The 13,954-nt window shown below is 40.6% G+C and overlaps 1 non-coding gene across 1 annotated transcript; it reads left to right on the forward strand.

The window, feature by feature from the left end:
- Positions 1-11,114: 11,114 nt before the first annotated feature.
- TRNAS-GGA (transfer RNA serine (anticodon GGA)) lies at positions 11,115-11,185 on the forward strand. The gene has a single exon. It is a non-coding gene; the product is annotated as a tRNA-Ser (tRNA).
- The last annotated feature ends 2,769 nt before the right edge of the window (positions 11,186-13,954 follow it).

Below are 13,954 nucleotides of genomic sequence, written 5' to 3' on the forward strand. Positions count from 1 at the left end.
TGGGTTTGAAAGAACGTTTATTGAATATTCTTCTGTTGAACTTGCTTTGTGGGAGGTGAGGGGTTGTATAGACCTTATCCCATTTATGTTGTCGCGAAGTACGCCGTGTTATTTTATATTCTGCCGTTGTCCTCGATCTCCTTAGTGATTTTCTTTCAATCCAAAATTTTGTATTGCATGACATAGTAATAAACATAGTGATGGACAAGTTGCCTGCTGCTTCAGCTGCAAACTTATAATAAGATAATGTAAGTAAAATTACGCTATTGCAAGTTTAATTTGTGAAAGCAAACTTTATGTTTTTCCTTCCTTGATTCCCACTATTAGCCAACTCTTCTCCAGATTTCGAGGCGCTATGCACTGAGACAGCTTGCAGAAGCATTCATCCCAAACTTGTTTCTGTTCGGCTCAAATGCTTTGGTAAATAAGGCATTGCATCGCATCGATTCTCAACCTAAGGGGCGTGACCCACAGCTGGGTCCCGAGAGGGTGTTTGGTGGGTCGCGATCGGACTTGAATATTTATTTATTGTCTTACAAAACTATTACATTTAAAATACTAATATATATTGTTCCTATATTTTAAATTCATTGCGTGTTGTACGTAGTGTAAGCCATACATTTCTGTCATTCGCACCCTACCATTGCTTTTTACCGGTATCTCTCAATTTCAGCCTTTTAAATTATATATTTATGGTATTTGTCTAGAATGAAGTATGTGAAATTTGTTTAAGCAATCGGAAAAAGGGCATCTTATAGTACTAGATGTTAGAAAAAATACGATTATAAACTGGGTGCACACCCCTTCAAGTAATTCTGCCGGCGTACATACTTGTGGGCCCCTTGAAGCTTAATATTCTTCAAGGTGGGTCCGGAATAAAAAAAGTTTGAGAACTATGTGATTAGATTACAGGCCATTGAAAAAAAATATTCACTGATTGATTGCGTTTATTATACTTCGCTTTTCTGCTACTTCTGGCTAATCGTGAAGATAAGAATGAGTGATGGAGTTAAAGAAGGGACTCGCACAAACAACTCTAATTCCCAGGTCGGTAATGTATCTAAGTACTCGTGGCGTCCTAATGCGCTGAGCTACCCACTTCAAAGGGGCGCACTAAAGGAAAACTTGGAATTGGAAGTAAATTCCGCACAAAAATACCTACAGAGTAAGTGAATGGTGGGTGACGTTTTCTGAATACTGATGTAAATAATTAAAGAGTTGTTCTAAGTCCCGTTAATGATGAGATACCGTCCAAAACTAATCGGGTTTGGACGGAATCCGAACAAATATGTGACTCCAAAGGATATGAATTCGGAACCTTTGATAACAAGGTGACAGCGTTACCGGTGCACCATTAATATAAAAGGTATATCAAAGTCGAGGTGTCCAATCATCGGGAGATGTGGTGATGAGAAAGAAAATAAATATAAATACTCCATATTAAATATTTTAGAGAAGATCCCAAAAAGAATTCGGAGTATTTCCATATTTGTTAATGGCAGCATAAAACGGCTAGAAATAGACAAAGGATTCGCAAAGTTTCGCGCATGGAAAGGAGAGCCCAGGCCCTTTACGCTTCGGATAATAAACCTTTTCGAGCAGGCCTTATCTCCAGGAATCCATCAACTCGGGGCAAGCCCCGGCACCGAGAAACGTGTTGGGTGAGAAAAGTCAAGGCAAATGGATAATAAACCTTTTCCTGCTCACACAAAGAGATATGAACTATCCGATCTCTAAGTAAGCACTGGTGATGATCAGGCTGGAAATTTCGTATGAACTAATCGATCCCGAATGTGTGGGACACCACATTATTGAGTGCAATTCTGTTACCTACCGCAAACATTCCGGTGGCCAAGGTGAAACCAGATGAGCTGGGACTCGCGTATCCATGACATCCCGGTAGTGTTCGTCATGGTTCGACTGATCTCTTAAGTCATTGCACGCGAAGCTAGGAATGGCTTTTAACGCACGCCTGATCAAAGATACAGAAGGCTTTTCTTTTATTTATTTTTTGTTAATGACAACCTGTCAGCAGGGCCGGATTAAGACGAAAGTGTGCCTGATGCTGCACGTCAAAATCTAAGAATAAAATACCGTCGATTTTTTTCTACAACTAACATTCAAGGTGAAATTTTACTACGTCGCACTTACCGAACAATAATAAAGTATCAACAATCGCCAAGAATTGCAAAATAACACAGTTAAATTACTCAGTAAACTGTTTAACGTAAAATTGAGAGCATTATCTTGAATTGTTCGGTGAACAAAAAACACAACGACCTTATAGTTACGTCATAGCGCAAGGAATAATAGTAACTATATAATAAGTAACCCTGTGTCTAGGCGTCCGAAATTGGGGTTACAAATTTCATTCTAAGATTTATTTTCAGGTTAATATGGCAAAATAAAACTGTTCAGCTTTCTGAAAATTCTCGTCTGTTTAATCTGGGCTTATTTCAGGAATGGGCCTAATATTGCAGCATCAATAGCACTCACCTGAATCCGTCACTATGGCTGTCATGCAGCTAGGCGGTTTTCATCGTTGCCAAACTTGCTTTATGAACTTTAAAATTTAACAAAATGCTAATCATATTCAGAAAGAAACGATTATTCTGAAAATCTGTTTGCCGACATGCAAGTACAATTTATTAAAATATTTTTGATTCGCAAGCCCTTAGAAATTAACTGACTGTATTTTATGGAACTGCAACAGACTAGGATACATCGCCATGTAAATTGGAATTAATTATAATAAAATAAAATTTAGACAACGCTTTTAGGGAAGTTTACCGTTCAGCTAAATTATTTTGCTCATATACCAGATAAAACTGCACCTGTTCAGAGTTTTCTGCTCTCAAGAGAATTCATACTTTTAAAGATGAACACAAGCGGATGGGTAATTTGGCCGTATTACCCACTGAGAAAGGTCTCGTTCGGAGTAGACAGAGGAAATAATGAAATGTACGAGATTTGAATTTCACAAATTCACCAAAAAAGAAAGAACGCTAAAGTTTCTGTACAAGTAAGGTCAGACGTTTTAACTTAATTAGGACTCTTTTGCTCCATGCTTCATATATGTCAAACTGTTATATTCAAATTAATCAGATTTCATAGTTCTCATCATATGGGACAGCTTCTTTTATTTATTTGTCGTTTTAATGTTTATGGTGTTGTCGTGAAATATTATCTCCAATAACCTGTGCCTGAATCCTCTGAATGGATGTAATCATTGAAAGTAAAGAACTGATATGTAGCATAAACTCAGGGGTATTTGTTAATCTGTCGCTTCCTGTTTCGGTCTGAAAGATCCCTGTTGCATGTAATCTTTCGAATCTAAGCGAAATGGCAAACTGCATGTGTTGCTTGGTTGCTTGTCTTTTCGTATCTCTCGGACTGGTCTGTTACCTGAATATAATGCATAGTGTTGCCTGGTACTGTTGTTCGTGCATGAGCGGTGAATGCTTGCTTTTGCACTGTGAAAGATTCCGTGTCGCTTGTCACTTCTGATGGAAGCCAGAAAAATCGCAAGGCAGATTTGGTAAACTACCAAGCTATCGGTAATAAACAAAATGTATTTGAAATATTAATGTCCTTATGACTAACGAACCTTATTTATTCTCACTTTTCAGGGAACAAAAGGTTTCAAGGTTTAACCCAGTTTCGGGAATAATATTTTGTGATGTCTCTCACGTGTAACTTTTTTTGGTATTATATCCTCCATTACATTAACGAGACGAGACAAGACGAGACACGAGCCGATATAGTAATTGTATAGTATACCTCTAAACGTTACATGTAAAATGCATTGTTACTAAACTACAAAATAATTTTCTTCTCTTTCCACTTCTCAGAAGGATCATGGGCGTGCACAGATCTCCTTATTAAAGAAGCAAAACCATTTATGAAACTTCAATCGAAAATTGGAAAAGTTCATTCCATCTCTCTGTTTTATTGTATCGATTGGTAACGTATAGAGTGTGTGTCCGGACCCAACGAAAATCACTCTATTAGAATAATTCCGCCTTCCGTTTCCATCTCTTTATATTTTCCATATCTGAGGTTCACGCTAATTTACATATAAACATGAATTCGTAAACCAGATTGAACACAACTATACATAATTTATTCATTTCCAATGTGTGACCAATTTATTCTGCGACGACATGTAGGTGTAAAACAACTAGGCTAACGAATTAAATGCGTGAGTCTTAATAACATGTAATTTGCTGGAGAACGAAGTGAGCTAGTTTAATTACGTAGGAAATAAACTCGTCGTGGTGCCTTAGAACTTTTGTCGTCTTGAATTAGTTTATTTTTTAGAGAGAACAATATTGTTTAATAACGGTAATAATATTTTTCCCTAATTTTCTAAGTGAGAGTATTAGGATGGGAGACTGCCCCCTCCCCCTGATCTTGTGCGCACGCTTATGAGATGGATTGTTACTGCTGCGGCTTTCCATACAAAGCATGATTTAGAACGTTTTTCTTATCCTAAAAAGGGTATTGAACTTTTGAAAGATCCTAGATGATTGCTTTGTAGTTCTGCTTCTTAAGAAAGGAGTTGAATAATATGTATTCAATTGATGAATAACCCAACACACAGAAACGATAAGGTCGTAAGACCTGACTCGACCTTTTATTGATTTTTGTTATTTAATTTCACTATTCTGCCACTCTTGACTAATCGCGACGATGAGGATGAAGTAGATGAAGTGACACTCATATCCTAGTCCAGTCCAGAATTCGAACAGTGGACGCCGGGCGAAAAGTAAATCGAGTTCACAACATTGGACTTCGTAGTATTTCATTCTACAAAAAAAACAAAAAAAAAACATTGATCCCCGTTTATCTAATCGTCATTAAATAAACACTCATGTTATCAAAGCTGTTTCCCTCGAGATATAAATAAATAATCATCATGGTTTAAGTTTCGATGGTGATAAATTGTAGACAGTTCTTGTGCAACATTTCATCGTAACCTAACCTCTGCAATTCAAGGCGCCTTGCTGTTGGACGCGCTCTTCTTTTCTCAGTTGATTGTTTCCTGCCCTTGCGCCCAGATTGCTGATGTAAATGGACAATTCCGTTTTCATACAATACTGGTAAAATACCATTAACCCAAGTAATGTAGTTCAGGACACCACATTATTTGTTTACTTACCTAGTGCGTACCTACAGTACTGTGCCCATTTTAAACTGATTACAAAAACGAAAACAAAGCAAGTTTGACACACAATATTCCGGTTCATGATTATCCTGAGCCTTTCAGTTCAGTCTCGTCAGTTCAGTTTCATAGATATCAGCCATGGCTACTCTTTAAGCACTGAAAACAATTGATTCACCTTGGAAGACGATAGTTTCGGAGTTAGAGGAAAACCCATGTTCCAAAGTATTTTCTTGTTTGATGAATAATATGAATAGGTGGTTTGAAGACTCAGGTTTCTTATGGCATACAGTCCCATAAACTGCCAACACATGGTATTTAGATAATTGTGAAGGTGTGTGTGAGATGTCAGGCAAACTTTATTGTAAGCGAAAGAATGTGTGCGTCAGTAGTTATAAATATATTAGTACCTACAAAGAAACTCCACAACACATTTCCACGTCACTCAAAGATTATGTGATATATATCAAAAGTGTTATAATATTTAAAGCGGAATGTGAACGCTGGTTCAGAGGTTATATCTTTTCTTGGATCATAGAATAGGCTACATCGCAGTAAGTCAATTTCAATAATGTCCTGTTGTTGAGCTCCAAAAACGATTTTAAACCATCGTTTCAAAAGTTATTCAAATACAACAATGGGTATCGGAAATTACTTTAATGGGGGTTTCCCGACTTTTCTGCTTTCATTTGTTTATTTTATAAAAATATCGATGGGTTTTGCCCATTTAGCTCTCCCCCCTTCCGCGTACGCCAGTGGCCTGAAGTGACTAAAACAAACAACAGAAACGCTTAGTCAGGCTCTCACGAACTCGTTTAGTCTTTTGCAACGGTTATTCGATTCGGACAAGAAGGCACCAGGGAATCACGATGCGTAGCTTATTGTTCTCTGTTCCACCCTTCTCCCTCTTCTATCTATCTTGTTTCGCCATGTGTTATATTATAGAATTAATAAATAGATTTGTAATTTCCAAACATTTACAGAGTAATTGACCTTACAATTTTTAGAAATCTTTACGTGATTCTCGGATTAGTTTTTCTGATTGGCCAAGTTGTCTCAAAATCACTTTATTCTCAATTGTCTTAACCGGATCGGATTCAAATCACAGTTCATCGTGTCTCGCCAGGAATCGTACCTACCACTAATTTTTTTACAAGGCGTCCGCATCCCTTCTGACTGGAATTAAGTAATATTGTAATAATATATCACAACCTTTTTAACAGACCCTCTATTCGTATCGCTGTCTAGTTGAAAGGATTTGGTAACGTCAAAATAACTTCCCCTTGAATACTACGCCGTGTCAAATTCAGGGGAACTGCGTTAGGGTTTCGCACATTCTCGATCTCGGCGATTTTGGAGGTGTTGTGATCACCACCAGCGCCGCATTTACTCCGCAGGTTTGCCCCCAGGTTCACATTGATTTGAAGCTGGGTTAGCCACTGAGCCGCTGAAAAATTCCTACTTTAGATCACCCAACCAGCGAATTGAACTCTTGTATCCCGTATGGCAGTCAGACGCCAAACCGATTAGACCACCGCGGCTATGGAAAATGATTTGATCTAATTCGAAGTGAATATTTGGTTCGGATGTAAGCTCACTTTATGAAAAAACCAGTCGGGGTTAATTGGGACTGGACATAGAGTTGAAAATGAAGTCCGAACTATTGTACCACACACATTCAGTGTTCAGCATAGATCGTATAACTTGGATAAGATTTTAGATATCATGGAAGGAATCATTAGTGACTGGGGTGGATATCACTTCAGTTTATCTTCTTATTCTTTAGGCCATGTTTGAGGCAACAGCCAACTGGTTCCATCACTACTATGAGGTAGTGGTAAGGGACTCGATATATATATAACTTAAACTATTCATTTTTTACAGCCTTTTACGGGTTAAAATAACCTACAAAGTGTAAAAATGGCTGTTTCTACACAACCCTTGTAGGTGGACCTAGTATTTAACCTCAGTTGTGACATATTTTGATGATTTTGATGATTTTTTTGTTAATTTTATACTATTTGACAATGTTTTTTTCTCAATCTTATTTTTGTAGGTGGTGGGTCCTCAACGTAAACGCCTACGGGCTTTTTTTGTAGGTAGTGGGTCCTCAGCGTAAACGGCTACGATGTATTTTTTATGATGTGCGAGCCCCCCTTTCTTCGCGATGTATGTCGTGGCCTTGGTTCAATGCCCCCACTACTACTTTTGGAGGGGCCACAGTGGGGGCTCGCAGTGTTGCCAACTTACTCCACAAAAATTTCACCATATAATATTTCACAGGCGAAGCTAACCTACAAATAGAAGTTTGTCAGTATTGTCATAAATTTCTATAGTATAGTGATTTTTTTATGTGTAAACAATGTTTTGGATCTAAGGTCAGTGTAATCTTTATAGAATTATCCATTTCTTTCTTGTATCTAAAACTGTTCAGTCACTCTTTCATTCTTGACATCATACACAGAAGTTTTTTCCTGCAATAAGATGTGTATGCGTCGTACAGTTTCAGGTAGTCGTTTTTGCAATGTTCAGGTTGTAGTTCTCACGCGGGAATATCTCATTCCTGCCATTTTTGAGGTAGATGTTCTTGATCTTGCAGTTGTCGAACTGGCTCGAATCTTTTTCTTCGTCGTTGTTCTCCCCTATCTGGAAGAGCACGACCACAAACTCTGGCATATCGTACCAAATGCTGTTAAACTGTGTGGTCACGTCAAATTCAAAATGGTTGCCGGAAGAAGGTTTCTGCACGCACTGGTAACCGTAAAATTCGATGGGTACTTGAGGATTCTTCAAAATGTCTGCTTTGTACTTGAGAGCGTAGTTAGTTTCGTATTCCACTACGGGCATGCGCAGCTCCATGGACTGGATGATGCACTTGGCAGGATCGGGTAGTGTGTTGGGAAGTGCTGAACCGTCTGCACTCAAGGTGCTGTAACGCATCATCGCATTGTTGTCGTTGGCACTTCTGCGAAAAGTGACGCGCAAACCACCCTTCCACATAATCTCTGTGTAGTCGGAGAAGAAGCCAGGAAGCAGGCGCATGGGAAAGAGTACTGTGTGACTTTGAATTTTGATTTTTGTACCTGCTTCGAATCCCCTGCCTGGTAGTATGCTGCATCGGTGTTGGAGAGTTTCAGTGTTCCCACTGCTCTAGAGGTAATCCCGGGGTAGTCAACCCTAGCGATGACGATGCCACGCTTTCTAACTTCCACCTGCGACACAGTTACGGCACAAAATTATCTACGAGTCTTAAATTTGCATTGGCAAGAAATGTTTCGCCGTTTTCTCTCTTCACAACATCAAACTTGATATACAAATCAGCTCTGTGAGGGTGAATGAACCCGTCCCCGACGTCCACATCGTATTCTATCTCTCGATTCGCTTCATTGAGGTTGGCAAACGTGCGACGATTGGGTGGGAAGGACTGCAACTCGTAACTTTCGATTTGCTCCATAATGGTTATTTATTATACGTTAATCTCCACGACGGCAGTGGTCGTGGCTCCTGCAAAATCAACCACCTCTCCCTTCTCGTTATTAATTGCCAATTCTATGTTGTCTATTCGATTACGAGATACAGGAAAGTATATCGATGGGAAGGGTGTGTAGATAATTGGCTCCATAAACTCAGAGTTTGGTTTGAACTTAGCAATGATACCTGTCTGTTTGTGACTCCCTGGGATGCCGTCCGAGGATTTGGTGATCATACCTTCGGCCACATTGCAATGTATGATCAGAGTCTCGATGGCTAGAAATTTAGGAATGTTAGCACCGATGTGCTTGATGCCAGGTTCGAGCTTTGTGTTGTTCTCGAATCCCAAAAGCTCTCCGATGGTACCCAGGTCTACGGTTTCCGTGGCATACACCAGTTCCACCCTGTGAGTTACAGAATTTTGCGACAGCAGTACACTTCTTGGCAATTAAGCCTGCAAGGTAGACAGGTTGTACAGGCAAGGGGTGATGCTGATTTTTTCGCTGCCAATTTTGATGGTATTGTTGTGTACCATCACGTTAGGTATCAGGTACATGCTGTAGAATGCACGAAGAGTAATTGATTTAGGATAGATGATATCGTCATGCAATACGAGTTTCAGAAGCGAAGTCTCGCTTGTGAGATGGAATACCCCCATAGTGCTTTAGGTGTCACAATTCTTTCTAGAAATCCTCGATCGTTGTGTTATTTAATTGCGAGAGGAAGACAAGCATGGAAACGCAGAGATCGCCACAGTTCACATCGCTGAAACCCTGGATGCTTTCGTCATTGTAGTAGAGGTAGACAACACTGAGATACTTTACCAACCCAGTAGGTGGCATGCCTCCGAATGAATCGAAAACAAATGCTTTGTTCTTGTTGGCTTTGAGGTAGCATATCCAATGTGTACCTGGATTTTCGTAACTGCCTAGGTTAACCACACCACACTCTTTTTTATTCACAACAGAAGGTAGAGAATCAGACATGAAAACCCCCTGAAATGCTTGACACCCAACGGATCGATCAAAGATTCAATATCGAAGTTGGACAAGGGCTCTTCTTTTTTTAAAACTTTTTCAAAGCTTCGAGGTTGTTCTTTCGCTATTTGGTCACACCTTTCCCCTTCTTCTCCATAGCCAGGTTGTGGCGTTTCTGCTCTTCTAACTCGGCCTTGTTCTTTTTTGCATCGATGACGGTGTTGGCAATGGCGGCACTGCCTCCTGTCAAGCTGCCTACAGCACCCAAAGCTGCCAAGATAACCGGAACGCTGAATATGAAACCTCCAGTATTTTGCTGCTCTCGCGAACCTTGTAACCTCCTCAACTGAGGAATGCTGAGCAGCAATTTCATTCCATGACTTTTACCAAACAGTAATGTTTCTTCTCGCGGTGCTTTTTGGTGCTTTTTTCCATATAATGTTCCGAGAGACTTGAGGTTTGTGTAGGGTAATTGGTAAATATCGTGAAAGAGTAAGAAAAATCTCTGCTTTGCCTAATGCAATGAAGTGATGATAAGTTGGTTATACAAGTTGCTTTTTTTTCACAAGCGTTATTTACTTACAATCCCTACCCTAATTTTCGTTTTGTGTTCATGACGATGGTCGTACCCAATGCGGCAACCCGTTCACCTAGCGAGGCATCTCTGCTGACGATTCTCCCGAATGCCGCTAGCTCCAACTTTCTGTCAGCATCATGACGTGCGTCATGATCGTTGTGAGCATTGTAGGCAATGTCGTGGTCCTTGCATGCTGCGTACAGTGTGTTCATTCCCTTGTCTCCTCTTTCCAGTCGCTGTTCGAGTTTCGTACCCGGACCGCAGTACTGGTAACCTGGCAGGTGCATCTCGAAGGGTAGCTTGTTGATAATATCGTTCGCCAAACCTCGACCATCGGCTACATTACATAATTTGGGAGGCAGGGTGTTGATGATTTTGATAAATACCTTTGTTGGCGTTGACAATGAAGTTGGCAAGCTTGGTGCTAACCATGTCCATGATGCCCACCTTCTTGTTGTGAAAGTTGCGATTGCCTGCATTTTCTTCGCCTGCGATAACCAGCAATCTATCTACAAGCTTCCTTACGTCGTCTACTCATCAAACTCCTTGGGCAAGGTGTTGTAGAGTTTGACACCGCTGCCAGTCTTGAGCTGGGTCCATATTGGCTTGATGAGGTTTCTGTACTTTTCTCCACTAAATGGATTTGACGCGATTCTGTGTTGCGTCGTTGTTTTGGTACAGGGCGTCAGTCATGATCAAAATTTCTGAGTAACTTTGGTAATCCTCGTCTGTATAATCTTTAGGTTGCTTCTTAGTGATAAGCGTACGCCTAATTTAATGGATTGACATCTCTACGCTGGGAGGAACCAGGCAACGTCGACGTCTATAGTGTTTCAAAGGCAACAGATCCCGTTGCAGTAGCACTTGCAGAGACGATTTCACACAGGTAAAACAGCGCCAGCGAAAATGCGGGGGAAGCCAGGCCGGCTCGGTAGCTCAGTGGTAGAGCAATGGCACGGATTGCCAGAGACCCGGGTTCGAGTCCTGGTCGAGCCTGCATTTTTCGCTGAAAATCTACATAGTACAACTCCTGTGTACGCCTAATTTAACCTATTTCTATGTCGATAATTTGAGTGGCATCTTCGGCATAGACAGTCTCGCGAGTTAAGGGGTGGGTGAAATCGACCAACTCCACTCCTCTTATTTTAGGCTCGTCACTGATGTTCGTCACGGTTCTGGTTCGGTAGTAAAAGACCAGTATGAAACCTTGACGAACTGAAGTGTGCCAGCGATGCAAAACTGGTGATAAGCTTTGACAGGGGTCAGCATGTAGAGTTTGGCACTCGGATGGAAGAGCGAGGAAAATTCCCTGTTTGGAATGATGTACAGTTCGATGACAACAATGGACTTGAGATTGTCGATGCTGGCGTTCAGGGTGTTTACATTGTTTCCACATCTTTTAATCTAAAGTTCACCGATTCCAGGTGTTCGTCGATAGCAAGGACAACAGTGTCGTAATCGGGCTTGATCTTCACATCCACAATAAGCCTCTTGAATTTTTTGTTTCACCCATGTAGTTGGGTACTAAAATTGGTTATGGCCGATTCCTGGCTCGCCTCGATGCTTCCAATTTGCTCTTTCACATAGTCGATAATCTGCTGTAGACTTTCCACGAGTGTCAACTTGGAGCTCTGGGTTGCGAGGTCGTGGACCTGGGTTCTAATTTCCGCAAACAAGCCATGTAGCTCGCTGATGTTCTGGCTGGTGGGTAAGGTTGCAACAGACTCCCGAAGCACTTCAAGTTCGGTTTGGATGTTTTTGATTTCGTCGGATTTGAGTATTCGGTTGAAGCCCTCTTCACGCTTTTCAGTTCCTGCGAGATAGGCAGGGTGGCCACTGTGTTTTGGAGCGACTCCAAAGCTTTTTTCACGCGATCGTAGTCATCTTGAGTTTTTATACTCTGGATGATGGTTTGCAGTTCAGTCTGGATGGTGCTCGTTTGGTCCTGCAAGTTTCGCTTCATCTGTGTCACATCGGAGGTCTGCGTTTGCTGCAGCTTCAATAATTCGTTCTGCAGCTTGCCTATGCTCAGCGCCAAGTTGTTGAAGTTGTTTATTGACGCGAGGTACTTTTGCAGCAGCGATTTGAGCTCGGCGTCGACCTTGAGTACGGGGTCCAGGCACAGAGACTGCAGGCTGGCTATCTCTGACTGGAGGCTGGAGTTGTGCGTGGACTGCAGGGCTATGCAGGTCGCTTCGAAGCTTCTTGACCCTGACGTCGAGCATGAGAAGCTCGTGGCCGTTGTCGTCGCGTTTCGTGTGGCCAAAAATATCGTTAGGCATTGTTACCACTGTGGTTATTCATTATAGGGTAAGTGATTCACATCTCCACAAAAAGAGGGATGAGTTTGTCGTAGTCGTCCAAGAGCTCCACGTATAGGCGATCGCCATCAGGCACATCGTACGTAGTGGTACTGTCCATCCTATCATGCTTGATTCGATAGATGTTCTTGCCAGAGGAAACCTTGGCCTCCCCTTTCTTCTAGGGATTCATATTGAACTTAAGTTTGCCAGAGATGGGGAACTGGTAATAATCCAAGTTTTTGTTGAATTCATAGAAAGTTTTGCCCACATCCTCGTCGTACTGGGTCAGAATGCTATACAAGTGTATAATTAACAGAGCGTTAAGTTTAGATAGCATGAAAGGCAGGAGTTCGTTGAAGCTCGACGACGACATAGGCTGGACGGGCACTTCCATAACTTGTTTCCTGAAGCCAAACAGATTCATAGCCATGGTTATTTTATATGCTTGTGTTGATAGAAATATTGCCAATCGTAAGGTTTTTTTAAATGCATTGTATGCATTTCTTACTACTATCTAAACGATAGTGCCCCCAAGGCAACGTGTGGATCCCACAAGACAGAATACATATTTTATCATCATGTGGATCTAATGCTACTTTCCTAACTTTGTTTGTTGAAATCACATGGTCTACACTTTGGATTCATTTTTCCAATCGTAGCTGCTTCTTCAATTCCTTCACACAATCAATATAGTCTTGAAATGAATGTTTGTTTTTTACAGTATTTTTACCAACACCTTTAGCTTTCTTCGCGATGCTGCTCTCAGTTCTAAATGTATACATTTTGGAACGCAAACCGGCAAACTCGAGAATGATGTCACCATTACACTCGTCTATTAATTTACCTAGAACTTCTTTGTTACTAGATGGAATTCGAAATCTATTCGGTTGAGGGTAGGAAGAAGTATCATAATAATCAAGGAAGGACGGATTTTGTACATCTTCATATAGATTGGATGTTTTAATGCTATAAATAAAACTGTCCGTGTCCATGTAAAGTAATGAGATGCTATCGTTGTAGAAAGGATGCATAACATTGTAGTGAAATTGAAAGATGTGAAGTTGCGATAAATTTAAAACTGTTGTTACACATAAATTGGTTTTCGGAATTTTATCAATATTATATTTAGATTGAAGAGTGACAGATTCACGTTGTAAATTTTTCGTGATTTAAATCTAGGATCAGCCAGACACTTACTGCGTTTATTTTCATCTTAAACCAATCTCACATCCACGTGATTTCTCACGTTCTCCATTGTCTTGCCATATACAGCATTGTTCATCAATTTGAAAAAATCTTTGTCTAAATCGGAAGTGGCAACTGTTCTATGTTGTGTGTTTGTTTCAATGTATGCTTTGAGCCATTTGGAATGTTTAAACCTGAGGATTCTTCTAATATCCAATACCTTAACACCCATCGCAATCAAAAACTGTAGACTTTTGTAATTGAGAACATATCTTTC

The sequence above is a fragment of the Lepisma saccharinum genome, chromosome 9 (genome assembly GCF_977018435.1).
Source record: "Lepisma saccharinum chromosome 9, izLepSacc3.1, whole genome shotgun sequence".
Taxonomy (NCBI): Eukaryota; Metazoa; Arthropoda; class Insecta; order Zygentoma; family Lepismatidae; genus Lepisma; species Lepisma saccharinum.